Genomic DNA, 11,168 nt, shown 5'->3' with positions numbered 1-11,168 from the left:
GAGGAGAGGAGAGGAGAGGAGAGGAGAGGAGAGGAGAGGAGAGGAGAGGAGAGGAGAGGAGAGGAGAAAACAAATAGAAAAAATATTTCTTGAAAAACACAGAGCGTAGAAAAGAGCAATAGACTTAGAACCACTTTTTATACTATCTGTTACATTTTTGATGGACTAGGTTTATCAGAGAACTGTTCAACAGTGTAGGACTGGTTTGATGTTATGTCATTCAAAGGGATACAAGATTTTTTTATCAAGGTTGTGAATGATATGAAATCTCTCTTTTAAAATCTGCAGCTCATACTGTTATATCAGCTGCAGTTAAAGTAACTATAAACAGTAATGTTTTCAACTATTAATATCTTGAATTTTTTTTTTTTTTTTATCTTGTAATAGGTAAGTTCAGATCACCCCATAACCGGAGTATAATGAAATTGTCAACATTTTCTTCATTTCTTCTTTTCCTGACAAATGGTGTGAACATATCACCTTTTTCTCTTAATGGAAAACCTAACTGGAATACATCAAAATGCTATTAGGTTTTTCATTTTCTACCACAATTTAATGCTGGGGAATGCATGCAACCTTCATCTGCACACGACTGTAAAATATTCCCTGTCCCTGATAAAATGACTGCAATGGAAAATCAAGCAGAATTGTTCTCTGTTTTGTATTGCTATTCCTTTGTTACAGTCTCTGACTGTGTGCAGGAGGATTATCAGGGCTGCGCAAATATACATGGGTTATATTGCCTAAAATTTGCTAAAAATTACTTAAGCAAAATGTTAATGTGCAAACATGTTAATTAAAAGGTCTCCATCTTCAGCACTACCTTGCTACATTATGCATTTCTTCGAAAATGAAAATATTGAAGCAAACAATGCATTTATCATGTTTCGGGTGATGTGGATTTTAATATTATGTAGAAAATAGAGAAAAAGATCAAATACCCTCATCCCAAGGGAAATATCTGTAACCTATTCATTGTTTAATTCATTTTGTCATGAGCTAAACCAATAGTGAGATATAAAATAAATCTAGACTTGCATACATAATATAAGTCAGCACAGATCCTAAAAATAAAATCCTCCATCTATAATATTACACCTTACAAGATCAAATCATGTTCCTTTTTTGAGGCAATTTCTTTAAATGGGAGCAGAATTGGGCCCTTGGATCGTATCCCTCAAAGGGAAAATCCACGTCACAGTGCATAAAAAATTACTAGTATAACCGAAGTACAAAATACATAAATACATAGTTGTTATAGCAAGTTTCTTTAATAACATGATGTACTAAATATCCTGAAATCTCTTATTTATTTGAAAATAAAAACAAAAACAAATTAAAAAAATAAAAATGTTTGCCTATGGAGAAATTATTTCAATTATTTTTGTCTCTAAAACACTTATAGTAGGCAAAATAGAACTTTGCCAATTTTTATGAAAAAAAGAGTAAATTATTAAAAGACCATCAACATTATAATCTTACCTTACCTTTGTCTAAAGACGTGAATTGTTTTCTTATAATTACCTATGGTAATTTAATAATTTAAATATGTGTATGTAGTCAAATATATATATCAGACTAAACCATTCTATTAATAAAAGTGAAGGACTCAAATAGGAAATAATTTAAATTTTTAAATTTTATTTCATCTGGAAAATTTTGCACAGAATATTTTAGAAAGAATAAAGAAATAAGCTATATTCTCACTTCTACTTCTTTAAGCAATACATAATGTGCAGAAGAAATTTAAGTTGTGGAATAGTTATTTCAATGTAAAATTATGTAAATGATTTTAATTAATTAGTTGTTAAACACAAAATTTCTGGCATTAAAATCAAAGCAACAAAACTAAGTAAGAGTGTTTTTTTCTTCAAGCATGCTATGCATGTTCAGATTCATTCTCAAAAATAAATCTTGTTAGAAAGAGAATATAATTTTTTGAATAATTTTAATCAAATTGTAGTAATAATAATAGTAGTAATAATAATAGTGATAACAACAACAATAATAATGAAAATAATAATTCTTCGTTTTTAAATGGCATTTTGGTCAAGGTGGTGTTGATTTAAGGGATGACTTTGTAGCAGTGCTTCCCATTGTCAGATAGCAGCACCTAGACCTGGTCCACTGAGGCTTCAAAAGCAGCTGTAGACAGGTGTCCTACCCTTCTCCATGCTCATCAGTGGGCTGCAGCTATTGTCTCAGCCAGAGACATTGTCAGCCCCTAGGAAAACCAGAGATCAAATGTAGAGGTCATTAGCTAGCACCTTTTGGTCTTGCTATAATAACATCCCGATTGCATACATGGCAATTTACATAGCATTACCCATTATGCTTTGTGCTGCAATTTTGCTTTTGGAGGTCACTCTAACTTGATTAACTCTCTTAAGAGTGCCTTTTCAAAGCATCAAAGCCATGCATTTACACATTTTACTCTATTCCTTGTTGGCAGTTTCTTTGAAACTAAGGTGCTGTGTTGAATTGTACTGGGAGTCCTGAAAATATAACCATAAAAAAAAATCCATAAGGTAAGACCCAAACCTTTCAATAACAAAATGTCCAATTAAAGGCAGCTGGGTGGCCTTGGTAGGCTTACAGCCTTTCTGAATTTGCAAGCCTCAGTAGATATTTTTAATTGCTTTTTCTATATTATTTATTTGTTTTATCTGTAATTAGATACACAGACTATCTGCCTCGTTTGTTCATTTTCTTCAGCATTAGCTGTTCCTTCCACTAGGTACCTGTCAGAATTTTGGATTCTATACCCATTATCAAGATTGATAGCAGTTATCAAACCTCAAAATACGCATGTGTTTTTTAAATATTAGCTGTCACAGCGTGATAAGTTGTGTTGGATTGTATGTTGCAGAGTGTAGCACAGAGCCCAGTGGGGCTCAGTTTTAAAGAAGAACGGACTGAACTTGATGGCAGAGCACAGGAGCAGCATAAACACATAGACAGAGACACACAGGCACACATTCACAACTGGTTTTCAATATTTAATGGAAATCTATAAAAAGTGTTCAACATCTTCATCTTTTGTTTTCCAACATAGTTACATGAGCAAAATGGAAATTTTGGTTTTACATCTGATAGTCTGGATATAATTTGTTGTAAATTTTGAATAATTGGTTAAACAGAACATGCATAGAGGTTAAAATATTGCAGAGAAATGTAAAATACAGGAATAACAAGTGTAAATTGGCTGGTTTGTATAGGAGGGGGGGTAACCGTGTTCTCTTATGCATTTTACAGAATAATGGTGTACCAAAGCATTAGGAGATATGGAAAATGTGATCCATAACACATCCACTGAATTACTGTGAAATCCTCCCTACTTTGGAATATTAGCTAAATAATTTTTTTGTTCAGGATAACTTATTATCCTTTAAAAAAAGGAATCGTAAGATTTCGATTGCACTTTTTTTATATATATAACAGCAAAAATGCGTGTTGTTAGTGCTTTAGAGGCAACATACATACGTGCATCTGTTTGTGCATAATAACATCTTTGTAGTCCATGAACCCAGTCTTTCCTTTACGCTCCTAAATAATCTCAAAATATTTTACACATTCTTTTCTGCGGAAATTTGCATATTAATACAGTCTAATTGGCTACTTTTGTAGCCTTTAATGCTATCTGCAGTGTTCAGATATCTTTAATAAAGAAGCTGTAGAACAGTTCTTGGCTCTTTAATGGGGACTTTAAAAGTATATAATTATCCCTTTGTGCATAGAAACTAACAGAAACACTCTTATACTGCTAGAAGATTGCCGCTATTATTTATTTTTTTATTTCTCTAAAAGGTAGTGGTGAAGACTCACTTCTAGCGAGCTAAAATGTGGTATTTTAATTAAGTGGAAAACTTGAAAAGGGAAGCTTTTTGCAGAGGGGGCTCAATTGCTTCTTACAACCTTTCTGAAAAGGGCAGAGTGTTAAAACAAACCTCCCACTTTTATTTTCAAAAGGAAAAAATCAGAAGCTAAAGATAATCTCTCCATTAGTATTATTAAAAGTGTTCGGCTTTCTTCACATGCTTTAGAAGCAGACAGACTTGTCATGAGCATCACATTTGCAAGCACTGTCACAGCTACTGAAGGCTCTGGTAAAAGCACAGAAGTGCGTTAACAGTAACTGCAAGCAGCCTTTGGGGAACAATAGGCTTACCTATACTGTGCCCAGCTATTCAAAAAAACAAGTTGCTTTATTATACTCCATACTCGCTTTAGTGCTCATATAGTGCTTGACCCAGACTCATTTTTTGAAGTACTGTCACTAGTTCTAAACACCTTTTTCATTCCCTTTGGGTTAGCTAATTTGGCTGTTATAGCATTCACCAAAATAACACTGAATCCAGCGTGTAAAATCCAGTATGTTCTACTGCTAGAGAGAGAAACCTTCCTTCAAAGTTTCTTCAGCATATTTTCTGTGCACACACATATTTGATCATTTGTCTTCTTCTAAAAGAAAGAAAGAGGGAAAGAAGGGAAGAAAGAAATGATGATCTAAAAATTATTTCATTATCTTGACAGATACATTTTGATAATAATTATATATAAAAAGCTCTTGTTATTAGGACAATAGAAAAAAAGTAACTCAAGATTTTCAGAGCAATAGTAGTAGTATGATTAAGGCCATAAAACTTTTCAAGCGTGTCAGAATCACTCAGCAAGAACAATGAGGGCCACTGTTTCAGAAGCCTTGTTTAACTAGGAAGTACTTTCTGTTTGGATTTCACTGTTTTGTTTTCAGAATTAATCTTTCTATATTGGTTGCATTGTTGAATAAAAGTACATTTTAACTTGCTGGGTGGATGCCTTACATAAGGTGATGGAAAGTGGGCTAAATTTGCATGACCATACTTTGCTATAATAAAGCCATGGCTGCCGTATAATCAAGCCAAATCAGTAACCAGCTAGGATAGTGTTTTCAGATCTTTTTTTTTTCCACAGGTCAAGTAAGTCCCTAACTGACATGCTTTTATAGGATTAGGCAAGATCTAACTAGGTTTGGCATCTAATCTGTTTTAGACAGTGCTTCATTTTTTCCATCATTTCTATCCATAGGGAGGCAAGGTCACACAATCTGTAGACAGAATAGACTGTACTTCTGCATGAAAAATAAAACTAGGGGAACACAGGCCATTTGGAAAGAGTAAGAAACTCTATTCTATTTCAGGCATTGTAGAAAAAAGTACTTACTATTGCTGTGGTGAAATAGACTTTCTAAGAGCAACAAGTTGCATACAGGTCTTGGTAACTGGCATAGCAATCAAGAAATGCCATGGAAATTTAGATATTTTTAACATATCAAAGCCCAGAAATTATGGTCTTTGCTTCTGCTTCCCTTTATAACATTAATTTCTTGCTTTTTAAAATGCAATTAGCTAAAACCACCTAAGCTCATATGTGTTTCGGATGACCAAGTAGCCAAGACAATGTGTTTCAGGTGACCAATAACCAAAAGGTGAAAATGTCACAAACTGATAAAAATGTGTCCCTGAACAGGCTGCCTAATTCTTTCTCAGCCATAAAAGTAGATGCAGAAGTATATGGTCAAATAGCAGAAGTAAAAGTGTGATTCAACAATTTTATTTTTCTGAAGATACTCTGTTGAATGCATTGTTATATTCAGAAACAAATAAACAAAAAAAAAAGGACATCTACAGAATCCTCACAGAATCCCCATCTTCAATGGCAATACAAGTAATTACTGTGCAAGGCAGGTTTTATATAACATGGAAGAATTCAGATTTCCTCACTAGTTATCCACAACCGAATTTTCCCTAAAGGAAACCTGAATGTGTGTCTTGGCTGAAATATTGAAAAAGTCACAATATTTTTCTGTTTATTATAGAAATTTCCACTTATAAAGAAACCCAGAAAAGCACCTAACCATCCAGGGCACAGATCAGAAACAGCTTTTTACCCAAAGAAGATATTGCTTTAGATGTGCAGCAGGACAGAAGTGAAACAAAATGTCAAGCCAATCTCTGCCTCCCCTGGAAAACAATCCATATAGATTATATGGAATAAAATTGCTGATATAGTCTGATCAAGTGCATTTGTATGAAAAAGAGTCTGAGATTTAATATGCTGGAATTCTGTATTCACTCTTGCCATGGCCACTGGAGAGGGTGGCTCCCTCCAGCTTACTGCTGTGAGTTACTTATAGAAAATAAAGTGCAAAGAATGCAATTCTCCCTCTCACATGCCACACCTGGCTTGTGGATAAAGATAACGGCCTCAATGTCCCTGTTGCTTCCCGTTCTTCTTTTCTTCAGATGGCTTAATACATCACAAGCAGGGAAAGCAATAAAATATATGGGAGAAGCAAGTGCTGCAGCATGAACATAAAATGTGCCTTTTATATATTCAAATTTATATCCAGTTGTAGGAAATATTCATGACTAATATTAAACTAAGCCCAGAATTAGGCAAAATGCAACAGACATATATTGAAGTGAGCATTTTATTATGTGCTATGTCAGTCAGATTAAAGAAAAGAGTGCATGACACCGACAGGATATTGCATGTATATCAAGCAATCTATTTATATATGACAGGGAGGGTTTGATTTCTGGAAGGAGTGACAACCCAGTGAAATAACTGCTCGCGTTCAAAATTACTATACTCTAAATGTATACCCCTTAGAATAAAATTTTAAATTACAATTAACAAAATGTAGATAAATATGTTTGGGAATCAATTCTGACATGCAGAATCAAGGAAGAAGAAATAATCTGTAAAGATACCAAGAGGTTTCTGAGTGCCATCAGCACCCTGACTCTGAAAAACTGTATGAAGGAAGCAAAGGATATTTCTCTGAGAATCCCGGACAAGGTAATTTAATAAAAGGGCTGATTCATCTGAAGCCAAAAAGGCCTTGAAGTAGAAGTGGGGGTGGAAAGTTATTTTGCACTTTTTTTTTTCCGACAAGATGAACATGTAAGCTACAGAAGTGGATCTGCTGTAATTAATACCTGATCAGTATATGAACCTGTTTGTAATAATAAATGGTAATGTCTCACGTGCTTCACTACTCTTCTAGGTATGTTAAAGCTTTTATTTTATTGTTTCAGTGTTTCTGGTCAGTAGCTTCCTGCTCTGGTGTAACAGTGAGTGAATATCTGCAGAGACAGAAACTTCAATGCTAGAAATGAGATAATCACCGCACCATTTTTAAAAAGCCCTTCCTGGGAGAAAAAAAAAATTAAAAAAAATGCAAAAAAAACCCTAAAGAACTAAAGCTGAATCTACTAACTTTATTGCCTGCAAAGATAAAGTGCATTGAAACATAAATTCTTTGAGTTCACAATCATTACACTTCGATGCTTATACAAGAAAGCAGGATAAAGGAAGGAAGAGAACTATCAATGGTCAATTTACTTTATTTCTGCTTCTAGAATTATAATTTGCATGACTGTTACATGTTTCCAAGGTTATCTGAGCAGAGCAGAACACATACAGCCCATCTGACATGCAGCCTACAAAGTAGGCTTGCGTGAGAAAAGCAGATATTCCATTTGAGACACATAAACCAGCATTCTAAGCAGTAATGAGAATCGCTGTAGTCAAATCTCTTACACTCATTTCCATGAGGTTTCAGCAATATCCACTTGGTGCATTTGGGGGAGCTATAGGACAGATGCAATCACGTATGGCTTTATACATCAATAATTTCAAACTGTATTTTCTCATAACCTTTCCTTCTTTGTTCTAAAGGGGACTTCCATTTTAAATTGTAATCTATGACTTTTGAAACGGATGTTAAAGTGTCTTGCTGACAAATTCTTCTGGTTGATTTTCTTCTCTCTTTCTTCTTCTCCTTCTCACTGTTTTGAAAAGCCATCATGGTAGCATTATGTGAAGGTGAAAGGTACTAGACTGTAAGGCGACAATTAAGCTTCCATTTTTTAGTGGGATTGCTATGGGGATTATGTATTTAGGAGATTCTAATCGAAGTTGCACACTGATGTTAAAATTCAGCATATATTAACTACTTATAACCAGAGATTAAACCATTTCCATAACACTCTTCTAACATCTTAGTCTGAATATTTTCTACTTCCAAATCTCACTCTACATTAAGCTTGATTACTTGTGGCTTCATAACGCATTTGCTAATATCAGCTTAATCCTTCAGTGGCATTATGCTATGTAACAATGAATAACGACTCAGATACAGGAGCTGCTGTATCACAAGATCCAAGGAAGATTTAGGGCAAGGAGGCAAAATTATCTGAGGTTGTCATGCTTAAATAATAATTATTAACATGGGCTAAGAAAAACCTGGTTTATGATTGGATAAAAGCTGCTAAAACCCAGGGTGATCTTTACCTTCTCATTTCTGGCTTGAACTTCTGTTAAAAGCAGGTCCTTCTGCACCAGACCTCACCCTGAGCAGCAGCATGACTGCAGATTTATGTTCTCTTGCACCCTAACCTAAAATGAAAGCAGGTTCTCAGAAACATTTAAAAGATGAAAGTGCTCTAACAACAACGTACATGATTAAGCAACCTTTTTGTGGTACAAACTGTGCATTTTGAAAATGTCAATGCTTTCTCATTTTTTTGTTGAAAAATAAAGTGCATTTCTGATGAAACTAAAGTGCCTTTGTGATTAAAAGTGAAGACAGAATTTCACTATCATGCACCGGCTGCTTGGATAGGGAAACCAAGGCCACATAAATGGAACAAAATTTAACTATATTCATGAATCAGAGAACACTTTTACAGCTGGGCATAATACCCTTCCTTACTGCCTGTCCTCAACTATTGTGTAGAGTTACACATTTGCTGCTTGCAGAAATAGCTGTATTTCATTTCATTTAACTAATTCGTGTCTCTCTCTTGCTCTCGCAAAATGGTTCTTTTGGAATGAACAGCTTGATACGTATATAAATGTTCACTGTCACATTTTTATTCTTATCAGAGCTTTGTAAGGTTCTGAATGCAGTAAGAGAATTTTGGATTTGAGGGAACCAAACTTTTGCCTTCATTCTGTTAGGAAATCAAGATTGAGATTCTCACAAACGTCTAAGACATCACAGAATCACAGAAATTTTAGGGTTGGAAGGCAATTGTGGAGATCATCTAGTTCAACCCCTCCTGCCAAAGCAGGGTCACCTAGATAAGATGACTCAGGTACTCATCCGGGTGGGTTTTGAATGTCTCTAGAGAGGAAGATTCTACAACCTCCCTGGACAGCCTGCTCCAGTATTCTGCCACCATCAAGGTAAAGTTCTTTCTCATTTTGAGGTAGAGCTTCTTGTGTCTAATTTATAGCCATTACTCCTCATCCTGTCGCTGGGGACCACTGAAAAGAGTTTGAATCCATCCTCCTGACATCCACCTTTGACATATTTAGATGTATTGATGAGATCCCATCTCAGTCTACTCTTCTCCAGACTAAGCAGGCCCAGCTCCCTCAGTCTCTCTTCATAAGATGGATGCTCCAGACCCCTCATCATTTATGTGGCCTTCAGCTGGACCTGCTTCAGAAACTCCTTGTCTTTCTAGTACTGAGAAGCCCAGAACTGGACACAGCACTCCAGATGTGGCCTCACTAGGGCTAAATAGAATGGGAGGATCCCCTCCCTCAACCTGCTGACCACACTATTTCCGATGCACCCCAAGATACCATTGGCCCCCTTGGCCACAAGGGCACTGCTAGCTCATTGTCAGCTTGTCATCCAAGACTTCCAGGTCCTGCTCAGTAGAAATGTTCTCTAGTAAGTCAGCTTCCAGCCTGTACTGGTACTTGAGGTTACTCCTTTCCAGATTCAGTACCCTACACTTGCCCTTGTTGAACCTCAACACCCTCATTTCCAGCCAGTTTTCCAGCCTATCAAGGTCTTGCTTAATGGCAGCACAGCCTTCAGGTGCATCAAACACTTCCCCAGTTTCATATCATCAAGAAACTTGCTGAGGGTACATTCTATCTGTTTGTCTGGGTCATTGATAAACAAGTTGAATAAGACTGGACCCAGTATTGTATGCTCAGGAATGTCAGTGACTACAGGCCTTCAACTGGATTTCTATTCTGCTGATCAAAACCCTCTGAGCTCTGCTTTTCAGCCAGTGCTTGATCCACCTCACTGTCCATTCATCTAATGCACATTTCCTGAGCTTACCTAAGAGTATGTTATGGGAGACAGTGTCAATAGCCTTGCTGAAGTCAAGGTAAGACAACATTCACTGCTCTCCCCTTATTGACCCATCCAGCCATGCCATCACATGTTGCAGTAGGCTTACAGTGTATAAGGGAAAACAGAAGCTTCTAATGTTAAGTGAACATGTTTCCAAAATGGCTTTTATAACTCTTTGTGCAAACTCACCTTCTTCTTCCCAGAGGTCTCAGTCTTATCTCTGCCTTTGGAATGTCCTGAGAGATACCTGAAAGTCTCCCTATTGGTTGTTAACCCTTTCTTGTCATTGCTTGGTTTGTAAGACCTCCTGGACTCCTAATGGTCACTTTGTAATCCCCCCAAGAGCTATTTATGTCACTACCCAGTACAATAAACTCTCTCTGCCTCTCTCCTCGCTGCTGCTGTCCTGTGGTCTCTGCAGGGGCCATGGAGACCTTGTGGTGGGGGGGGAGGGCACTCTCCCCTCTAGGTAAAGGGAAAAGACCCCTGGCCCTGGAGTCCCCTTCTCTATCCAACCTTCAACATTCGCAATCACAGAAGGCTACCACATTGGTTAAGCATGATTTCCTCTTGGTGAATCCATGCTGGCCACTCCTGATGACCTTCTTTTCTGCTATGTGCTTGGTCATGACCTCGAGAATGATCTGTTCCATCACCTTTCCAGGGATGGATGTGAAGCTGACTGGCTGGTAGTTTTATGGGTTCTTTTTCTTGCCCTTTTTGAAGATGGGAGTAACATTGGACTTGCTCCAGTTATTGGGCAACTTTCCTTTTCTCCACGATTTTTCAAAGATGATGGACTGTGGCTTATCATATCCCTGCATACTCTGATTATGTTCCCATAGCCATCCCATGGGGCCTATCCCTTTTTCCACATCCCATACATTTCTTTCCTCCATTTTAGATTTACTTGAAACTCCCTGCTTCAAGTCTCCATGCAAGTCTTTTGTCCCTTTTGCCTGATTTCTTCATCATGGGGATATACTGCTCTTGAGCTTGGAGGAAATGATTCTTGAAT

This window comes from Empidonax traillii, unplaced genomic scaffold (assembly GCF_003031625.1).
Source record: "Empidonax traillii isolate 1590-97213 ecotype Southwest subspecies unplaced genomic scaffold, ASM303162v1 scaffold181:size1721324, whole genome shotgun sequence".
Lineage (NCBI taxonomy): Eukaryota > Metazoa > Chordata > Aves > Passeriformes > Tyrannidae > Empidonax > Empidonax traillii.
Note: the sequence above shows the minus strand (reverse complement) of the source record.